General features: G+C 41.3%; 1 long non-coding RNA gene across 2 annotated transcripts; it reads right to left on the minus strand.

Annotated features, from left to right (window-relative positions):
• Positions 1 to 531: 531 nt before the first annotated feature.
• On the minus strand, positions 532 to 8,133 carry LOC107313836. Of its 2 annotated transcripts, none has more exons than XR_004307078.1 (5): positions 7,930 to 8,133; positions 3,647 to 6,671; positions 3,492 to 3,546; positions 1,860 to 1,980; positions 532 to 637 (listed from the first exon to the last, which is right to left on the minus strand). It is a non-coding gene; the product is annotated as an uncharacterized LOC107313836 (long non-coding RNA). The 2 variants fall into 2 exon arrangements; XR_004307077.1 differs by having other exon boundaries at positions 3,481 to 3,546.
• Positions 8,134 to 9,998: the final 1,865 nt, after the last annotated feature.

Here is a 9,998-nt window from a genome sequence, read left to right on the forward strand (position 1 = left end):
CTGCCCCTCAGCAGGACCTCGCCTCCTACAAAATGTTCAACCAGATCCTCTCCTATGCTTTTCTTCAAGGTTAAATGCCAGTTTTCTGCCAGCTGAGTCTGCCAAGTATTGCTCCCAAACGTTCTCTATTGCCAGTTTCTGATACTTTGAAAGATTAGAAGTATGTGATATAAAAATCACAGTGAAATTCACAAAGATTATCTGGAATGTAGAAATGATCAGACCCAAATCCCTTTCTAATAGCACTGCTGAGAATTACAAACTGGTCGTGAAAGCAAGACACTGCAGTCTTCATGACAGCAAGCCTGCCTATAGCAGATCTAGCTGACAATATATGCAAGCACTTGGCAGCAATCTGTCCTTCAGACTGTCTGAGATGATTCAGCACTTAAAGGTGCAGTCTCCAGGACTACATTTTTCTTCTTGAGCCAGAATTCCTCAAAGAAACCCAACCCAACATTAATAAAACACACAATTTCAAATGCTCTTACTGACTTACCATCCTGAATGCATTTTTAATCTTACATTTTACTTCATAGCACTTTGAGCTGCTGCTTGGACCTGCACAATCTCCTAGAGGCATCAGATCTGGTGGGTGCACCAGCCTCTAGTTTGGCATCTCAGTGTTGGCCAGCACCTGGTGGAAGAGAAGAGAGGCCCATCACTTCCAGCACTGTTTCCCTAGAGAGGCAGAAATTGCCAGTGTCTGACTGACTGACACTTAAAACATTTTCTGCTTTGTCTTGTCTGCCATTTTAGAGAGTCTGACAGCTCCAGGTTTTGCTTTTCTGCTCTCAGTGATACTCATTAATTTACCAGTGCTAATCATAGATGGGAATCTGACTGTTAACTAGTTCCAATAGCAGGTTTATTATTCACAGACCAGAGTGTATTAATTATCCTAATAACAAGACTTAATGTTCTGTTTTGTTCTCATCTCTCTCACTTCACAGACTGCTTAAACTCATGCTGGTGAACCAGAAACCCATTGACAAACATCCTTAAGAGCCCCAAGAGACTTGCTGGTTTCTCATATTTAGAAGAATAAGATGAATTAATGGCTTACCTAGAGAAGCTCTGAGGAAGACTATCTCTAGAAAATAGCAATAAAATACCAGGTAGAAACTGTGGCTGCCTTTCTCTTTTTATTCTGTGGCATTATGAGCAAGGCTGTTCCCTCTTTACTTCAAAGAGTTGAAGTAAAGTAGTGTTTGATTTGATTCTTCTGCTCCTCTTTTCTAAATCAGAATGACACCTGTGTTGCTTTCCATACCAACACACAGTCATTTTATCATTAAATACATTAACTGCTGAATACAATTCAAATATTGGCTGAAGAAAACAAAAGCTCTTTAAAAAGAAACTGGATGTTCAAAGGTAAGTGCTGTAAGGCTGCATTCTTTCTAAGGGTAGCATCTAAGATGTTGATGATGCATCAGATTAGAAAAATAACCAGCTACATCTCCAAAGAACATTCTCTCCTTCTGCATTTAATTCTTTTGGGCCTAGGTGTCAATAATGTGCTTAATTCTTTAAATCTAAATGACCAGCTGAGTTTTAATTCTTTCACTTCATTTTTAAAGTATCAAAAGCAAAGAGACCATAGCTTTGTTTCATACCTTGCTATAGGACAAGAACTTCCACAGTTAAGACCTTAGACACAGGACCTCCTCTTAAACAATCTATTCAAAACCATAAACGATCTGACCTTACTTAACAGCTCTGTGTCACCTTCTCTCCCCTCTTCTTCTCACGTTCTCCCCAAATATTTATACTGCCAAGCTCTATTTGCTTTTCACTGAGTGCATTCTCCTCAGATTTTCTTAATGCAGCACATAGCACGTGCTCACATAACTCACCTTGTGCCTTTGACTCAGTCAGGAAATGTGCCCTGCCCTTCTCTCCTAGGTTCTTGCCTCCACAGTAGAGGTACCACAGCTGCTCAGGAACAGCTGCTGAGCTGCCATGAATTAGAGGCACCTGCATTAAAGGAAATTGAAATTGATCTTTGTTTCCTATACAGTTCAGTGGTGAAAGAGCTTGGAGTGCTGCTGAGCTTGACCTGGAGCAGGAGAAGAACTGCCCAGAGAAAGTCAGCACAGAGAGCTGGGAGGGGGAAAGCACCAAAGCTGTCCCAGGCTGAACTCTTGTCACCAATTACTCATTTGTATTTAATTACACTCATTTAAAAGATAAAATTAAAAAAAAAAAATCACTGCATTCAAAGATAGAAAGAATGAAAACCTGTAAATAAAGGACTTTAAAAGAACCGTTTGGGATATATAATGTCTTCAAACATTTTGAAACAAATTTGTGTCTGTACTTGTTGAGATTTTTAGTCAGAAACTATTTACTCCAAACACAACCTGAGAGTCCAATATACTACAGTAACAAGATACAGGGTGAAGCTACTGAAGTATATTAAGTTGGATTTGGAACATCTCATTTTTCTATTTACAAAAGGCCGTATATACCCAATGCCTACTTGCAACCAGTGTAATTCCTTCCCATTGCCTTCAGAAAGTTATGGCTAGCTTACAGTGTTAACTATAGTATGTACTGAAAATAAAGGAGGAAACAGAATACCAACCAAATGCATGGAGAAAAAAAAACAGAAACACATCTCAGTTGTAATCTAGTGCCTGCTTTCATCTTCACGTTTTCTCTTTGTTCTCACCTTGGCTGGCCTATAAGCAGCCTTGGCAGTGATGCAAAGTTTCATTTCTGAATTTTGAAGCTAGTCTAATGTCTTTTATAAGATAACATCCTCAGTCACCTCTCCATCAGGACACGCTGAGAGGTTTTGTGGATTTGAATGTGAGGCAGTCAGAAAGCCTGAAAGAGCTGGGTTTGTTAACGAGTCAACAAAAGCCTCTTTCACAATACTTCCAGTCTAACCTGAAATGGATGGCACCAGGAATTACAGGGGAAAGCCTAATTCTAACAGTTTCTAGGGAGAATTTGCAGATGGTGGAAAAGGCACTCTTTGTTCATGCTGTCTGCTAGAACCAATTTATTGCATATGTAATAATAATGCATGTTATTATTTCTAGATATGCTGTTGGTTCTTTTTAACTGCCTTGCGCCCCTGCAGTTCAGAACAACCACACTCCTTTCTAGTTGGTATGAGATATATTTCAGCCCTCTCTTTGTTCTCCCTTCCTCCTCTAACAGGGTGCAGAACACTGGCCTGAGGAGCAGGTGTGACTGCTCCTTACAGTACTACACCAGCCCCAATGCAGCTCCAGCCTTGCATCACATGAACACTGCTGGCCTTTGATGGGATTAGTACCAAGGTACCCACAACTGGTTTGGTATCAGCTGAGCAGCATTTACTTCAACAGCCCTGGCTCAGCTTCTGTCTCACCAAAAACTGTTAGAAAACCCATGGCCTCTGTCCCATCTGATGAAGAGCCCCAGGGAATTTAGCACCTGCACCTATGAGCCCCTTCTGACCCTGATAACATTGATATCTGGTACCATTCTTTCACCTCTCTTGTAAAGGCACTTCTGTCCTGGGAACTGCATCTTGACTGGGAGGGCTATCTGTGGGAACAGAGAAGAGTTATCAAGAAAAATATGAATTAACAACGATTACTCTGGAAACAGAGCTCACATTTTTTCCTGCAAACAGCGTGATACTTACCTGTCTTTCAGGCACTGAAGAAGGATGGTTCTAGAGATGAGCACTGTTCTCAGCAAAGTCCCCTTTTCCTTCATTTTCCAAATACTATTGGCTTTAATATTGCACCTGGCCATAACATTGTACCTATAATATTTTATCTGCTTCTACAGAAGTCACTGATGGCAAGTTAATTAAAACAGCCTGATGAGAGCCTGGGAATGATGATTAGGCCTAAAGTTCAATAGCAAGTCTGCAAGAGATACAGCACTGATATTCTTCTCAACCCCTATTTATCAATGGCTGCATTGCATCAGCTGGGATTTCCTCACTCTATCAGGTGCAGTAGATGAAGAATGATGACTGGACTGGGTGTTGTGGTTAACTCTTATTTTTTATTTATTTTTTTTTAATTCATTAATGCAAGATAGTTGAATTTCCAGCAGCAAAGGGACATTAATAAGATTCTTTTGATGCCTCAAAGGCTGAAGCCCCCCTGAATAGTTACTGCTTCATGAAAGACTGGCAGTTGTAGTGCTTCTGCGGTAGCTGACTTCTTCAGCAGTGCAAAGACTGAGAGTATGTAAGGAATGGGTCAAGAGAGGAAAAGCAAGATTGCCCCATTAAATTACCATCCTCATTAAAGATGGCCTCATTCCTCTATGTACTCAGCTTTGTACATGCATTGGTTTGGAATTTTTCTACTGAAATTTGTCAAATGCAAAATATTTTTAATGGGAAAAAAATGTATCACGTTGCATAGATGTTTATTAGTCTGCGTTAGAGACAAACCTGAGGGCAGAGTTGGTGAAAATCCCTGAAAGTCAGTGATGACAAATTTATTTTCCTCCTCGGTGTTCTTAATAAGTATTTATAAGAACAGATGGTGGGCAGCAGCAGAACATGTTCAGTTTTATCGGGACATTTGGCCAACAAGCACAGACTAACATGCATTTCTCTCCTTCTTGACTTAATAATTTTAATTAGAGGCAAAAGGTGTGGTAGTCTCATTGTCTGGAGGCATATGTGCAATATTGTGTTGGTTGGGCAGGGCTGGGTGGGAGAGAATATCGCTGCCTTTAATGAAGGGTGGTGCATATCTATGCAATCTCTATTTTTTTTTTATTGTCTGGTAATCTAAAAAATGCAAATTCTAAATCTGCTATTGCACAACGCACAGAGAGATACACCGAGGCTATGCTTTCAGTCAGTCAGAGAACAAAAACATGACTGCCAAATGTGTGTAAGTAATACACGCTGTTGCTGGAGAAGAAAGGCTTTTTAACAAATAGTGGGACATACAATTATTATCTTGAGGGGGAATTTCAAAGCTCCCCGTGGAACTTAGCGGTCTCTGGAACTCCTTTGCTATTTAAATGCTTTTGAAAATCTCACTTATTAAGTACTCATTTTGAACTTTATATGCTCCCTCCCTAAGGACATCAAAGTGTTCTGGAAGTAGTAATTAAGGGTCATATGCTCTAATGGTGTTCTGGTCATTTCACCTACTTATCTCTGGTCATATTCTAGCTATTTTCCAGATGGACTTACCCAGGCTGGGATGTGCCTTTTGTCCTTTACCAGTGAGCCAAGGCCTCAGCCCAGAGGTGCTTCTTCTCCTGTGCTCAGATACAGCAGTGGGAGGTGGGGAGCGTAACAGAACTGGGCTGGTCCCAAAAGGAAGCACTGAAATGAGATTTGTACCCTGAGCAGCCCTGCCACAATGTTCTTACTAAATGCTCCTTCTGTGTGAATGGGTTATGAAAACATTCAAAATGTCATCTTGTGAACATGCATTTTCCTAGAGCTGCGTCCTCAGACACGTTCCACTAGAAGCCAAACTGCCTTTGTGTTCTGCTTTTGAAGATGCTTGTCTGGTATACTATCATAAGGAAATGGCATGGCATGTAAATAGAGTACTTTCTAACAATAAATCTGCTACTGAATTCAGACTTTCATTCATGTCAGTGTGAAACTTCAAACAGATTATTTATTTTATCAGACTTTACTGAAGATTTTCCCTTACTGACTGAAGTTTAATTCTTGAGAACTGTTTAAATAGTTATAAATAGTTATCCTTCTCCTGGCTGTAAAAGGGCAGCACGGCTCTATCAGTCGTTATCTCATGGTCTTTGATCAGTGCTGCTCACCTCACTGTGCACAGCTACCAGTGTTACCTGTGCTGTGTATCTCTTGCTGGGATTAGTGCCGTTACTGAGTTGTATTACCAAGACTTATGAGATAGCCTGGCTGCCTGATTCTGTGGTTGGCAACCCTGCCCAGAGCAGGGAGTTGGAGCTCGGTGATCTTTAAGGTCCCTTCCAACCCAAGCCATTCTATGGTTCTATGAGACATAGCATTTGTCTCACCCATCCAGCTGCTGGAGGTTTCCCATGCAGTGCTTGAGGGGGAGAGCAGAGGTTTCGCTCTCATGCACAGCTGTCAGCCAGACACAGGACAGGTCAGAAGTCTATAAGGTCACCACTTAGAGGAACTCAAAAACACAGTATCATTTCATGTTTTAAAAGATCTGTAGTGCCTACAAGGGAATTTTTTGGAAGGGATGCTGTTTGACAGACAGAGCAGTCTGTGTTGCATGGTTTTTCTGTTTGTACCTGCTTGTAAGACATTGTAATACATAAAACAGTAATTGCAGATATTAGCATAGATATCTGAAATCTAGATAAGCAAAACCAGGTTAAAGTACAATGCACCACAGTTAATTGAGGAAGTGCTGATGACATTTTCTGCACTGAGGTATGCAAGAGGCCTGAGTAAAAGTCATTGTCGCAAAGACCCCTGGCTTTGTGATTCCTGACAAGGGCAAACTTCTGGCAGAATATGTTTTCTGCACAAGTTTTGAAGGTCTGCTTCTTTAAGCAGATAACTTCAGGTGGCTCCTGTAGGCAGACTGACACATGCATGGAGGTTCGGAGATCTGATCTCAAGTGGCACAGCTGGCACTGCTCTGCTGCCTGGAGAAGAGATGCTTTGATTACACGTGGTGAGGTGCTGGCCCCGAGCATCCAGACAGCTTCACCCTATTGGTCTGAGATGAAAAACACAGATTTTGTTGGTTTACAAGCGTAGGAAGGATTTATCTCCTGCAGGGTGTGTCCAATCAGTTATGTTTCATAGATGTTGTGTACTGTTTTTGAAAAGAGAGAGAAATGGTTTGCTAGGAACAAACCTGTCTTACCCCATCTAATCACCTGGAGAAATAAGCTGTTGAAAACAAATTTGCTCGTTCCTGTGTGGCAAAGTATCAAGGCCAGACCTTAACCCTTCCTGAGAATCCAGCAGTCTTGCAATCATTTTTGTTGCTTCTCTTGCTGATTGCTGCCAGATGTCAGTAAATAAGTATCTTCCCAGCCATTAAGCTGGTGTGTAGGAAACTGAGCTTTGAATGGCCTCCTTCCTTGCCCTTCTGCCCTTAATTGAGTAATATACTATTCTGCAAATAGATCCACTGGCTTCTACCCACTGGTATGGATGTGTCAGCTGTGTCATGCTGTGCCCTGTCTGCTGCTTGGTGAGTTTCACAGAGGGCTTTATGAAGGCTCTCAATATCTACTTTCCATCCACTTGCCTTCATTGATACTGGGCTCTTGGAACTGCTCTGCAGGCCACCAAGAGAACACTGAGCTCCGTAAGTTTTTAATATCGTTTCAGGTATGTGATTTCAGAGATCAGAAGGACTGGAAAGGATAGAGGAAAGAGGCAACAGTTTGACTAACATTTACATAAAATGTACATCAAGTAGAAGAGTTAGGAACAATATTTGGGATTTAAAGACTTAAGGAAAAAGCCTATTATATCAAAAATGCTGTGATGATATTATTCTTACATGACAACTGTTATTGAGAAGTCGTTATTACATGATGAACTCCAGGATGAAATCACATGAGGAATATTTCCTCATGTTTTACACTGAACTGTGTAATGTACGTATGCGTTCTGCATGTTCAAAGCGTTAATTAAATCCTATTAAGTAAACTCTGTATTTTGGGAGACAGAATGTAACTTGAGTAAAGCATAATAGTCATTAAGTTCATTTGCTTTAATTTAGAAAATGCTCCTATCTTAAACATCTATTGCTAGTACTCAAAAAGGCGTGAAGTATGTTTTGGCAATTTGATTGCAAAAGCACTGAACAGTCTATATTTCTTCTCCAAGCCTTTTCCCCCAAAAAGAAGAAAAAGTGCAATGTTTCTACAGAAAAGTAACATGAACAAATAAGTAGATTTTGAAACGCGTCTTAAAGGCTGAAAATTTTAAGTGTTTTTTCCTTGTTTCATTGAAAATACCTTAGCCATTGCTCCTCCTCAGCCTGTACTGATTTTTCTGTCTTCATAATTATTCTCAATTTCAATGGCTCTTTTTCAAGTTCCAAATGGACAGATGTATCAAAATGAAAAAAAAATTAAGTGCACAGATCATGCACTCTATAAGGGAATGGGAAAGCTGGTATCTTGAATAACATCAGGAACGATTTTGAAGTGATGGGGATCTGTAGAGCACATATAACGTGTGGTATATGAGAGAGACTTACATAAATTACTATGCAACTGCTGAGCTGTTAACAGTGGTAAGACTGGGGAAGGGAAGTCTCTGATTCTTACTAGAAAAAGGCAAATGTTCTGTCCATCATTACGCAAAGCAAAAAGGAGGAATCAGGAGGAGGAGGAGTATACAAGTCAGATGCACCTCAGTCCCTGGAAAGATCATGGATCCTGTCCTGAAAATCATTTTCAGCCATGAATGGATACTATGGTAAGCAGGAACTGTCATTGCAGTCTTACCAAGGACAAATCCTCCTTGACAAACCTGACTGCGGTCTGTGATGAAATGACGGCCCGTGCTGATGAAGGGAGAGGGTTGGATGGAAGATGTATTGGCTTAAGTGATTATTTTAACGCAGTTGGAAGCAAGTGAATAAACCAAATTCCGCTCTTAGATATGGCAGATGGTATAATACAAGGGTATAGCTGGGTACAGCCACAAACTGGAAGTTCAGAATAGACATTGCAAAAAACAATTGTCAGTAGGAGGGTAGTGCAGCACTGAAAGAAGGTACCTGGAGAGGCTTTGGTGCCTCAACCTGCGCATGTTTCCAGGTCTCAACAGTGTCTCAGCTGACCTGATTAACCAGCAGTCTGCTTGCAGAGGAAGGTCGGAGTTGATGGCCTTCGCAGGCATCTTTCAACCAGTATATCTGTAACTATGCATTTGCCTTTGATCTTCCAGCAACACTTCAGCAAGGTGAGCAGTAAGTTACTCCAAGCAAGATATCTTTGTGCCACTGTGTGACAAAAGGATGGTCATGCAGGTAATCACTTATTTGGACTTCGTCCCTGCTAATGCAGTTGTGTCACTGCTGGTCAGCCTTCACTAATGTTTTCTGTGGGAGTGTAAACTGCCAACAATTGCTGTGCTGGACTGAGAACGGAATTTAAATGCCAGGTGAACAAGGAAAGGAGTTAGATTTCCCTTTTCTCTAATAAGTCATAATTCACAACGTTGAAAGGGAGGCAAGCTTCATCAAGCCATCTCCACTGTGGAGGCAGTGCCATCTCCCCAGCAAAGGTTTGCAGGAAGGGCAGGGCTGGGTGGAGCTGGGCCCATCCCTACCCAGCTCCTTCCACTCCCATCCCTGGCCACAGTGTCTGCACTGGCACACAACAGGCCTCACACAATGTGTATGGCCCCAGGGCCCAGAGGGATCTGGGAGAATAGATGGAACTCAGTGTCCAGATGTGCTTTGTAGGTTGGTTTGGGCAACACAACTCCCCATGCTTGGGGAAAGCCATGAGGTGACAGTGCAGCAAACAGGAAATGGTTCACCAGTTCTCAGCACTGAGCTCGAACACTATTTGTGCTACAACAAATTCACCACTTAATTTTGCTGGAGAAGTTGCTTATAAAATTAACAACAGCAAAAATCATTTTGTACTTTAACCTTTGAAGAGATACAAATGTGTATCTTAGATTGCCCAGATATCGCCTCATTGTGTTGTTTACAGCAACACATGGTGCCTTATTCTGTCTGACTAACCTTCCTTACAGAGCCTGCCAAGCACAAATTAGGTCAAGCTAACCAGCAGTATGAAACATAATTAGCCAAAACTTTCTTAATTAGTGCTGTGATTCAGGGTGGGGAGAGCTTAGCTCACAGGGAATTGGGGTAGGGCAAGTTGGTAGACTCTTCCTAACAAGAGGTGGATCTAACACCGGATACCTGCCTAATACCTTTGAAATTTTGATTGTGATATTTTATGACCATAGCAAAGACTGTAATTTGTGCCTGTAGGGTGCTACATGCTACACTAATACGCTGCAATAAAACAACAAACAACAAACTAGTCATTCCCATAGA

Source organism: Coturnix japonica, chromosome 4, assembly GCF_001577835.2.
Source record: "Coturnix japonica isolate 7356 chromosome 4, Coturnix japonica 2.1, whole genome shotgun sequence".
Taxonomy (NCBI): domain Eukaryota; kingdom Metazoa; phylum Chordata; class Aves; order Galliformes; family Phasianidae; genus Coturnix; species Coturnix japonica.